This window comes from Dipodomys spectabilis, unplaced genomic scaffold (genome assembly GCF_019054845.1).
Source record: "Dipodomys spectabilis isolate Male_0828 unplaced genomic scaffold, ASM1905484v1 ptg000301l, whole genome shotgun sequence".
NCBI lineage: Eukaryota > Metazoa > Chordata > Mammalia > Rodentia > Heteromyidae > Dipodomys > Dipodomys spectabilis.
The window spans coordinates 11294148-11306387 of NW_024870978.1; the positions used below are offsets into that span (position 1 = coordinate 11294148).

Sequence of the window (12240 nt, forward strand, 5' to 3'; positions counted from 1 at the left end):
GGCCAGCCAGGACATTTCATTTCCCTCAGAAGCTACTGGAGCTTTAGAAATCTGTTTACTGACAAACCAGGATTACAGGCATGAGCCAGTAGCTCTCACCTAGCTGAGGCTCCAGGAAATCACATTTACCATTTGTAAATAAGTTTTCAGTAGTAATTCTGGAGGCCTGTGAAATAATGTATTCAGAGAAAGGGCTAGGGTGTTCCTAGGGTGCCAAGACTTTGTGAGTAGTGATCGAAACTAGGCCCCTAGGGATGGGCTTTTCAGGATGGTGATTGGCCAGGAGCCCTTAGTACAACCCAGCTAGACAAATGTCCTTTTAAGGATATTCTCTGCCAGGTAATGCCTGTTCTTTTTTGAAAATATTCAGGCATCGGCTCTGATTAGAAACACCCTACCTTCTCACCACTGTTCAGTCCAAACTCAAGTTCAATAGCTTTCTTCATTAAAACCTCATGGCAGTTTAATTACACCTGAACTTATAGACAAGGATCCTTTACCTATTTCCATTCTCAGGTTTCGATCACCATAGAGCAGCTTTCCCTGAATTCGAAATAAAGAACCCTCAGTGACGTCACCAATGGTGATGATGGAGATCTGGAGTCATCACTGAACTCCAGAAAGAATGTGAATGTAGAGCAGATAAGGCTATTTGCAGAAAAGACCAAGCAGATTTCGAGTCCTGTGGATGTCTCACTTGTTCTGAACCCTACACATGACGCAGATGAACCTGCAGATACTCCAGTGGAAGAAGATCCAGAATTTATTCACTTACTTTCACAGTCTGCCTAGATCAGCTCCAGGTGAGTCAAATCAGGACATGTCTTGGCATGCAGGATAAACCAGCACTTGTGGGGTTTGAGGAAAATTTCCCCAGTCTGTGTTCAGAAGCACCAATAAGTGATGTCTGAAAGCTTAATTCAGTTGAGGAAAGGGAATCTGTCCTCACAGAATATCTGCTGCAGGAAAACGAATCTCCAATGGAGAAATTAGAATATGTCCCTCCCTCAACTCAGGAAGAAAAGCCTTCCTGTAATGAGGTGGTAGATTCCTTTGACTACCCTGACCTAGCATTTCTGCTTATAGGCAACTTATAGGAAGATCTAGTGTTATAGGTTCCTTCTCCCCTCCCTGGGAAAATATCTATTTTACTTTTTGTCATGATTGATATAAAATGTTTATTTTATTTACTCTTCTAACTCTATTAAAATGTCAATATTTATGTTGTACAATTCTTGAATCTTATATACTGTGGATTTTTTTCTTCCTATAATCTGATGACCCAGGCACATGGGTCCTGAGTGGGTTGAAACACCTGTAGCTGTACAAGAGAATCTACTGAATATAGAGGCAACTATTAAATGCATAGGCAGTGGCAAAAATCCAGGCCATGTCTCTATATGGTGATAGGGTCCCTACACTAGCTCTAGGACATAGCAGACCAGACATCCTAGAAAGGTGTTCCTCCTTGATCCTCAAGCTCATAATCTGTCAATTGGGACAAATGCCAGAGTAAATGTAGTGGTACATGGGACTCTCTTCCAACAGTGAATTCAAGTATCAATACGCATCCATTGTGCTTCATGCAAACATCTAAGAAAATTTCACCCTAAAGAACATCAAAAACCTAGTTTAGGGAGAAAATATTTAACAAGATACATAGGATCCCACAATTCAATGAAAATGAATACACATCAAGAAACCTGTGGGACACAGCAAAAGCATTCCTGAGGGGGCAAATTTATTCCCCTCAGTGTCCACATGAAGAAAATAGAGATGGACTAAGTAAATAATCCCATGTTGTAAACTTCTAGAAAAACATGAAAAAAGTGGAACCTAAAGTTACTAGACGGAACCAGATTACCAAATTAAGAGCTGAAATTAACGAGATAGAGATTAAGAAAATTATAAATAAAATTAATAAAACAAAAAGCTGTTTTTTTTGAAAAAAATACATAAAATTGATGGACCTTTGGCAAGATTAATTAAGAGAGGAAACCCAAATTAACAAGATCAGGGATGCCACGGGAAAAATCACAACAAATACCCAAGACATCCAAGCAATTCTAAAGAACTATATCCAGAATCCATACTCTCTAAAGAAAGAAAACCTATCAGAAATGGATGCATTTTTATGTGATATAGATAGATAGATAGATAGATAGATAGATAGATAGATAGATAGATAGATAGATAGATAGATAGATAGATAGATAGATAGATAGATAGATAGATAGATAGATAGGTAGGTAGATAGATAGATAGATAGATAGATAGATAGATAGATAGATAGATAGATAGATAGATAGATAGATAGATAGATAGATAGATAGATATAGATATAGATGGAATTCTATGTCTCCATCAGAAAGAATGACATCACCCCATTTGTTAGAAAATGCAAAGACTTGGAAAAACTTATATTAATTGAATTAAGCCAGGCCAAAGAAACATAGGTCCTATGGTTTCCCTTATTTGCAATAACTAGTATATGTCTGGGACAAGCAGAAAAGGTCAAAAGCTATGTACATATGACCAGATAAGATGATTTAAGCGAGGGGTCGGGGGGTAGGGGGAGGATGGGAAGGGATGGGAAGGGGAAACAAAGGAGGAGGCTACAATGCTTGATAACAAATGTACTCATTATCTTGCCCATGTAATTGTAACCCATCTGTACAGTATTTTCACAATAAAAAATTTAAAAAAAAGAAATGGATGCATTTTTAGAGAAATACAAGTTACCCAAACTGAGCAAAGAACCAATCAATTAAAAAAGCCAATATCTTACAATGAGATAAAAGAAGCAATCAGAAGTTTTCCAACAAGGAAAAGCCCAGGACAAGATGCATTCACTACGGAATTCTGTAAGACTTTTAAAGAGGAACTAAAACCCATACTCCTCAGCCTCTTCCATGAAATAGAAAAAGAGGGAGCTATCCAAAACTCATTCTACGATGCCAATATCACACTCATCCCCAACCCAAGCAAAGACCCAACAACAACAGAAACAACAAAAAACTACAGACCAATCTTCTTGATGAACACAGACACAAAGATCATTAACAAAATTCTATCCAACAGAATCCAGAAAAATATAAAAAAACATACATCATGGCCAAGTAGGCTTCATCTCAGAGATGCATGGATGGTTTAACCTACATAATTTAATAAATGTAATCCATTATACCAACAGACCCAAGGTCAAGAGCCACATGATTATCTCCATTGATGCAGAAAAAAAGCTTTTGATAAGAGACAATATTCATGTTAAAAGCTCTGGGAAAAATAGGAATAGAAGGAACATTCCTTAAAACAATAAAAGCCATATATGACAGACCAACAGCCAATATTATACTTAATGGGAAAAACAACCAATTCTCCTAAAATCAGGAACAAGGCAAGGATTCCCACTTTCTCCACTCTTCTTCAATATACTTCTGGAAACCTTAACCAGAGCAATAAGGCAAGAAAAAGACATTAAAGGGATCCGCATAGGGAAGGAAGAAGTTAAATTATCTCTTTGGGCAGATGACAGGATACTATACCTCTATGATCCCAAAAACTTCACACTCAAGCTCTTACAACTTATAAACTAATTCAGCAAAGTAGCAGGATACAAAATCAACCCACAAAAATCAGTTGCCTTTCTGTACACAAACAATGTAGAAGCAGGAAGGGAAATCAAGGAAACAGCCTCATTCACAATACCCCCCCCCAAATAAAATATTTAGCAATTAGTCTAACCAAAGATGCAAAAGAGCTATTTAATGAAAACTGTAAAAACTTAAAGAAAGAAATTATAGAGGACACCAGAAAGTGGAAAGACCTTCCATGTTCTTGGACAGGCAGACTTAATGTAGTGAAAAATGCCAAAATTAATATACAAATTTAATGCAATTCCTATTAAAATCCCAATGATGTACATTGCTGAAATACAGAAAACAGTCCAAAAATTCATATGGGACATCAAAAGAACTAGTATAGCCAAAATAATTCTAGGCAAAAAAGACAACATGCGAGGGATCTCGATGCCAGACTTCAAACTGTACTATAGAGCCATAATGACAAAGACAGCATGGTACTTTCACAAAAACAGACCCCCGAGGGGCTGGGAAGGTGGCTCAGTGGTAGAGCACTAGCCTTGCATGCCTGAGTGTTGGGTCTTCGTCCGTCCCACAAAAGACGGACGGGGTCCGAGGAAAGGTAAGTGCTGCGCTCGCCCGTTCCCTAGCCTCCCTCAGCCCAGGAGACAATCAGACACAGCGGGGAGCCAAATCCAGCAGGTAGAAAAACTCGTTTATTAACAGAGAGCAGCCCCTTTTAAAGACAACAAGGGTGGGTGGCATGGTAAGGGAGGAAGAGGAACCAATCACTGTCAAGGTCACACCCTATCATTCACCTGAGCCTTCACGGGCTGGTTAGGCACTGATCAGAAGATCAATTGGGGTCTGCCCACTCAACCCCCTCCCAGAGCCATCTTGGCTGGCCATGTGCTCTACAGTAAATTAGGCACTGCCCACTCAGCCCCCTCCCAAGGCATATTTGCTGCCCATGTGCTCCACACCTGAGGCCCTGGGTTCGATTCCTCAGCACCACATAAGCAAAAAGAAAAAAGCCAGAAGTGGCGTTATGGCTCAAGTGGTAGAGCGCTAGCCTTGAGCTGGAGAGCTGAGGGACAGCACCCAGGCCCAGAGTTCAGGCCCCATGACTGGACCCCCCCCAAAAAAAAATCAGACCCCCGAAGACCAAGGGAATAGAATAGAAGATCCAGAAATAAAACTACATGCCTATAGTCAGCTAATATTTGACAAAGGAGCCAAAGACATACAGTGGAAGAAGCACAGCCTCTTCAACTACTGGTGCTGGTGCTGGGAAAACTGGGCGGCCACATGCAAAAAAATAAAAGTGGACTCCAGCCTGTCACCATGCACTAACATCAACTCAAAATGGATTAACATCAATCCTTAATCCCTGAAACTACTGCAGGACAGAGTAGGAGAGACACTTGAACTTATAGGCACAGGCAGGAACTTCCTGAACAGAGTTCCAGGGTCACAACAAATTGAGAAAGACTCAACAAATGGGACTACCTTAAAATAAAAAAGCTTCTGCACAGCTAAAGCTATAGCAACCGAACTAGAAACAAAACCAACTAACGGGAAAAAATATTTAGCAGCAATATATCAGACAAGGAGATAATATCCAGTATGTACAGGGAACTCAAGAAACTAATCCCTCCCAAACCCAACAAATCAATTACTAAATGTACAAGGGAAGTAAAGAGAGACTTCTCAGAAGTAGAGATAAAAAATGGCAAAGAAACACATGAGGAAATGTTCACCATCCCTGGTTATAAAGGAAATGCAAATAAAGACAACCTTGAGATACCACCTTACCCCAGTCAGAATGGCCCACATCCTAAAGTCAGCCAACGACAAATGCTGGAGGGGATGCAGAGAAGGAGGAACCCTATTGCACTGCTGGTGGGAATGTACACTTATACAAACCACTTTGGAAAGCAGTTTGGAGGGTCTCAGAAAGCTAAATATTGACCTCTCCTATGAGCCAGCCATACTACTCCTAGGCATCTATCCTGAACAACAGGAACCATGATACAAGGACACGTGCACCTCCATGTTTATTGCAGCACTGTTCACAATAGCCAGGATATGGAAACAACCCAGATGCTCTCACTACAGATGAATGGATCAAAAAATTGTATTTATATACAATGGAATATTATGCTGCCATTAGAAAGAACAAAATAATGGCATTCACAGGGAAATGGATAGAACTAGAAGAAATCATGTTGAGTGAGGTAAACCAAGAAGAAAGAGACAAATGGCACATGGTCTCCCTGATAAGTGGATGTTAAATCCAGAACATAAGGTAATACAACAAAGTAAACAAGACGAGAAACAAAAGACTCCCACTCATCTAGTCCAATCATTACTAAATGACCCCATGCCGCTGACCACATATGGTATATATGTGAACATCAGAGGGAAACTAGGAGGAGGACACAGAACTAGAGGGAAACGGGAAAACATACAACAGTGAGACCCATCAGCTGCACTGGACATTGATCAAAACAAACCAAGCAACTTAAAGGCAGCGTTGGGAGGGAGGAAATGAGTGGGAAAGAGAGAACAGCTGACACTCTGCAAGAAGAAAGTAATGTAAATATCACTCAATATGGAAGAAATAACTGTATAGTCAAAGCCCATAGAACTCATAAACTTTATGGACCATGATAGGCAATTTGCCCCATGAGTGTTAGAATGTGTTTGTAACTTTAACTAAGCATCACTATCCCCAAATACTTTGAAATTTGTGAAATTATGCAATCAATCACAATAAAAATTTTGGAAAAAAGTACATAAGAAATATGAACACTGACATAAAATACATCATAATTAGGAGAAAGAAGACTTGCATAAATGGAAAATGACTTGCCAGGTGTCATGGACCATCTCACTACCTCTAGCTTCTAAAGTGGCATATTCTAAAGATGGAGGTTCAAAGCAGCACCTGCAGACAAATCTTAAAGACCCTTATTCAATGAATCAGTAAAAGTCAGGAACTAGAGGTGTAGCTAAAGTTCTATGTACAAGCGTTGAACAAAAAAATAAGCAAGAGAGCAAGGTCCTGAGTTCAAACTCCATTGGTGGCATGAAAGATAAATATATCAAAGAAACAAAATTTTGACAATGGCAATTTTAAACTAAGGAAAAACATATAAAGGAAAAAGGAAAAGTACATGTCAATACTGTCCTTGAACAGTTTTTTCTCATGTTCATAGCTCCAATTTTGGATATTTGTTGTTGTTGTTGTTTTTCTTTTGGAAATAATTTTTGGAAAGGTTTTTCTTCCTCAGGTTGGTTTTGAATTACCGTCCTCAGATCTCTTCTTTCTGAGTAGCAAAGATCACAGATGTGAGTCATCCTCCCCTACTTAACTTCCTCTTGTTTTTGCAGTATCCAATTAGTTTGTTTAGGATTTCTTATAGTCCCGTACACATTTTAGAATGAATTTTGCAATTAATTTAAACCTAGGTCACAATCTTGTAAGGGGGCATTTTGAATGCAAAGGCAATTTGAAAAGTATTGCTCTTTTAGAATTTTTTTTTTTTGGTCCAGTCTTGGGGCCTGAATTCTGGGCCTGGGCGCTGTCCCTCAGCTCTTCAGCTAAAGGCTAGTGCGCTACCACTTGAACCATAGCGCCACTTCCGGCTTTTTCTTTTTGCTTTTGTGGTGCTGAGGAATCGAACCCAGGGCCACAGGCATGCAACCCAAGCTCTCTACCACTGAGCCAACTTCCCAGCCCTCTTTTAGAAATATTAAGTCCTAGCTGGGCACTGGTGACTCAAAATTGTTATCCTAGCTTCTAGGAGGCTGAGATCTGAGGATCATAGTTCAAAGCCAGCCTGAGCAAGAAAGTCTGTGATATTCTTACTCTAATTAACCACCCCCTTAACCAGATGTATAGCTGTTGCTTAAAGAAGTAGAGTGCTAGTCTTGAGCAAAAAAGTTCTGGGACGTTGCCCAGGCCATGACTAAAGCTCCACAACTGATAAAAAGTAAAATAAAGTACAATATTGAGTCCTTTAGTCATAAGACAGGGTTATTTTTTTTCCATTTCAGTGGATCTACTTGACTATAAAGGCCTTTTTCCATTTCCAAATCACTCATCTTTTTATTGTTGATGTTCTGTGGTGGTCTTGGTGGCTTGAATTCAGGATAGGAGCTATCCTTGAGCTTCATTTAACATGAAGCTAGTACTGTACCACTTGAGATACAGGTCACTTCCAGGATTTTTGGTGATTAATTAGATCTAGGATGTGGTGCAGGAGGAAGGGGAGTAGAAGGAATGGATTGGGGGTGTCCCTCCTTACCCTGGTGCTTTAGTCATATGAGATGGAAAGTTTGCTGAAAATGGGCAGGTCTCCTGAATTGTCCAAGATGGGGGAATCTGACCCAGCATGGCTCCTGCTGCACTGCACAGGTAGCCTTGACCCAAGAGAGAATCCTGAGGGGTGGCATGAGAATCAAACATGTGAGAGAACTCAGACATGGATCAGAATAGGAAGGTGGTGGGGTAGACATGAAAGGCAGCCCCATGAAAGAGGTAAAGAATAAATACCTGGCTCTAGAAGGTGAAGGGGTTATTGGTGCCATCAGGAAGGTTGGATGAGCCCAGGAGGTCATCGGCAATCAGGATGGGTGTTGGGATGATGGACGTGGAGCTATCTAGCAATCCAGTGGTGGCAGCAGTCTCATTGGCACTGGAAAATCCAGCAAAGCTAAAGCTATCCTGGAGATAGGGAAGGTCTGCAGAAAGGTCCTGGCCAGGGCTCTGCGTTCCTTGGTTTTGTGGATGAAGTGGCAGCAGAGCTCATAGAGGCAAAGGTTGGTGACATGGAAGGTGCAACCCAGCTAGATCTTGCACTTGGGATGGCAGGCTAGACTGTGGAGCTTGTGGATGCTGTGCATGAAGTGACACTTGTCTCTATAGGTGTTTTCTTCAATTTGGAGGAACAGCTAGGTCTTATAGCGCCTGGAGTTGACCTGCCTCTTTTGGTCTGCTTCTGATTGGGCAGAACCTCTGCTCAGCACCTGTGAGAAAGAGCAGTCTCTGAAGCTGCTGTCCCTAGAGTACAAGACTGGGACTGGCTCACCCTTCAGGTTGCTGATGACCTAGCTCTGGTGGAACTTGGTGCTGGGCAGGGTGTTGGCCAAGTGCCTCCAAGGGAAACACCTCAGCAGCAAGAGAGACCACTGCCTTCCTGTCCAGCAAGCAGCCCCTTCTCTGGGAGCTCTGTCATTGAGCATCTTGTCAACCAAACCTTGCATAAAGCTTCTCTCAAGTTGAAAATGGTGGCAGATACGAGTGGGGTAGTCATTGTGGACACTGACAGAGGCCCAAAGGTGCAGATTTGGTGTCATGAAGGTCCTGATGTGGGGAAGGTGCTTACTCTCCCACTTAGGTCAGGAGTTCCACATGTCTAATCCCAGGGCCCCTCACCTTTCTCACTCTGCCCTCATAGAACTTTAAGTGGAATTTTTTGTTTTCTTTTTAGATTATAAAATGTCAGTGCATCAAATACAAGGGATTGCTGCATATTAACTGGGTTGCATGTAGTCAGGTTTTTTGTTTGCTTTTTGTCAGTCGTGGGGCTTGAACTCTGGACTTGGGCACTATCCCGTGCTCTTCAGCTCAAGGCGAACATTCTACTGCTTGAGCCACAGCACCACTTCCGGTTTTCTAGTGGTTAATTTGAGATAAGAGTCTCACTGACTTTTCTGCCGGGCTGGCTTTGAACTGTGATCCTTAGATCTCAGCCTCCTGAGTAGCTAGGATTAGAGGCGTGAGCCACTAGCACCCAGCAAGTAGTCAGTTTTTCATCAGAACAAATACCTGAGAAAAGTATCTTCTGAAGTGAGATTATGTGTGTGGAAGGTAGGAAAAAAATGAGAAAAACTGGAAATGTTGGCAGATGCTGTAATTTGGGCTTTTGGGGAACAGTGCAAGGATATTATACATTCAATGGCACTTTGAATCAAGGTAGTAAGACCCCCTCAAAAATATTAAATAAAAAAGGGATAGAGGCACAGTTCAAATGTTAGAGCATTGCCTAGTGTGTGTCTGGCCTGGAGTTCACTCCCTAGCCCCAGAGATTTGACTTGGAAGGGGCTAATCTGAGTCTTACATGTAATCAATAGCAGGTTCTCTAGCACTGATCTTTTGATTAAATTGAATTAATGTGTGTGTGTGTGTGTGTGTGTGTGTGTGTGTGTGTGTGTGTGTGTGTGTGTGTGTAGGTGGTATGGCGTAAGAGATAGCAACTGAGTTTCAATCTTCTCAAGGTGAATATCTAGTTTTCCCAGCACCATTTTCAGAGCCATTTTTTTCTCTGGTAAAAATGAAACAGTATTGATTCAGTTCACTCTAGAAAGATAGAAGGTAGACAGGGACACAAAAGAAATGTTTTGGTCCAGTATTCTGTTTAAATACAGGGCTCAAGCTTTTTGTTTTAGCTTTTAGTTTTGTGGCGGGCACTCTGCCACTTGAGCAGCACTTTCACTCCCAGCTTTTTCCTGGTGAATTGATGAGAAGTGTCTCTTGAGTAAGTAGTATTATAGTCCTGAGCTTCTGGTACTGAGCTACAAAAGAAAACAAATTTAAATTTTCTAATAGGTTTATTTTTACAGCATAGTTATGGTATAATACAGGTATATCCATATATCTCATACATATTGTGGATTGTTTTCTTTTGCTTTTGTTTTGTTCCAAGGGCTTGAACTCAGGGTCTAGGTGCTCTCCCTGAGCTTTTTTGGTCAAGACTGTTGCTCTACCACACTTCGATCCACACTTTGGATCCACACTTTGTGTTCACACATGGATCAAAGAGAAGGGTTACAAAAATATCTTCTTGTCTTTCTGGCATCTTCTTGAAGGTTTTGGAGAAGAGAAGACCTTTCACAAATGGGGCTATTGGGTATTTGACTTATTGTGAGATGTCTGCTTATCAAATTAAGACATTGTTCAAAGAGCACATTTGAACCAGTCTGTGTTTACATATACAGCATCCAGAAATAATGAAAAACAAAACCAATCAAAAAAGAGAATAATCACTCATTTTCCTGAGTATGAAAACCCAGGAAAATGTTTCTATGCCCTATGAACTTTGACCCCACATGCTATAGCAGGATTATTTTGGTATAGATTTTCTGGCTCCCTTCATCACACATAGCAGGAGGAGTGCAGGAGGAGCAGCTTATCAGGAAAGCAGCTAGGCAGTGTTGAGATGCAATGCAGGCCCCTTATGGACCCTCTTGATCTAGGTTCTGAAGAGGATGTTTCAAGGTAGAGGCAGTGGGAGTCAACCCCAGAATGGTCAAGCTGAAATCCTGAAAGCCTGTGAACAGCTTTCTATGCCCTGGATTGAGTGAGTTTGCTTATTCTTACATTCATATTCTTCACCCAATAAACAAACATGGCACCTCAAAGAAGAGTCCTGGGCCTGCCCTAGTCCTTGTGAGTGAAAGGTGCTGGAAGCATAGGAAGCACAGTGATCTAGCAGGCAAATCTGGAAGCCTGAAACGCCATGGAAACGGCAGCCCTGGTTACTCAGAACCAACAGATATCCCTTGCATTGGCCCTGAATTCCAGGAGACTTGGCAGTTACCTCTCAATTCTGTGACAAGATGGCTAAAGGCTAAAGGCAATTCTGTCTGCGGAGTGGTGACAAGATGCCTAGAATTACCAACTCAGACCCTAGGAAAGGCTGGAGTTCCAACTCCAATCTCCACTAATCATAAACCAAGGCCAACCAGCTGTATCAATAAAGCCATGTGTCTCCTTGGATAGTAGTTGGAGCTGGCAACAAGTGTCTCACACCTATAATTCTAAATACTCAGAAGGCTCAGATCTAGGGTTTGCAGAAAAATCTGGGCAGAATAGTTCCAAGACTCATATTTCCAGTTAACTAACAAAAAAAAAAAAAAAAGTCAGTGAAACTTTGGCCTGAGAAGTATAGCACCAAGTGCTATACTTGAGTGAAAAAGCCAAGTGAGAGTGTGAGACTCTGAGTTTAAATCCCAATACTGCTGTTCACACAGGTGTGTACTTCCACACACACATGCACATATCTCTGTGCATCACCTCCTTCTGGGATGCAATAATAGATGCTGAGAGTTAGCTTTAGTATCAATATTAACTCATTTCCAGTTTGATGACTGTATTCTACACACAGCAGTAGTGTGAAAGCTTCTCAGAAAATGAGTCCCACCACGCTTACAGTGATTGAGGATGGGAATAGGTGCATGCCTTCTGCTAGCTTTTGAGGGACCTCACTGTGCATCTGTGGACATTGTCTGTTCAGAAAAAAAGCCTCTTCCCACAGTCACCAACAGCCACCAGAATGTGGGGAGAACTGGTCTGAGTAATGATCACAGGATCTTTATTTCATCTTTGTTAGATCTTTTTGCCTCATGTGGAGTCAGGATGTATGGCAAAGATGATTTTAATAGTTTGATGCACAAAGAGATCATTGAAAAATTACTGATATTTACCATGTAAGCACAGGGTACCAACAACAACAGTGATTGCATATTCTATTGATGATTCTTTCATTTCTGTTATTGTTGTTCATGGGAATTGAACTTGAGGCCTGGGTATTGTCCCTTGAGATTTTTTTCACTGAAGCCTGGTGTTCAATCACTTGAGCCACATTTGGCA

General features: G+C 41.2%; 1 pseudogene; it reads right to left on the bottom strand.

The window, feature by feature from the left end:
• Positions 1-7903: 7903 nt before the first annotated feature.
• LOC122127425 lies at positions 7904-8902 on the bottom strand (annotated as a pseudogene).
• Between the last annotated feature and the right edge of the window lie 3338 nt (positions 8903-12240).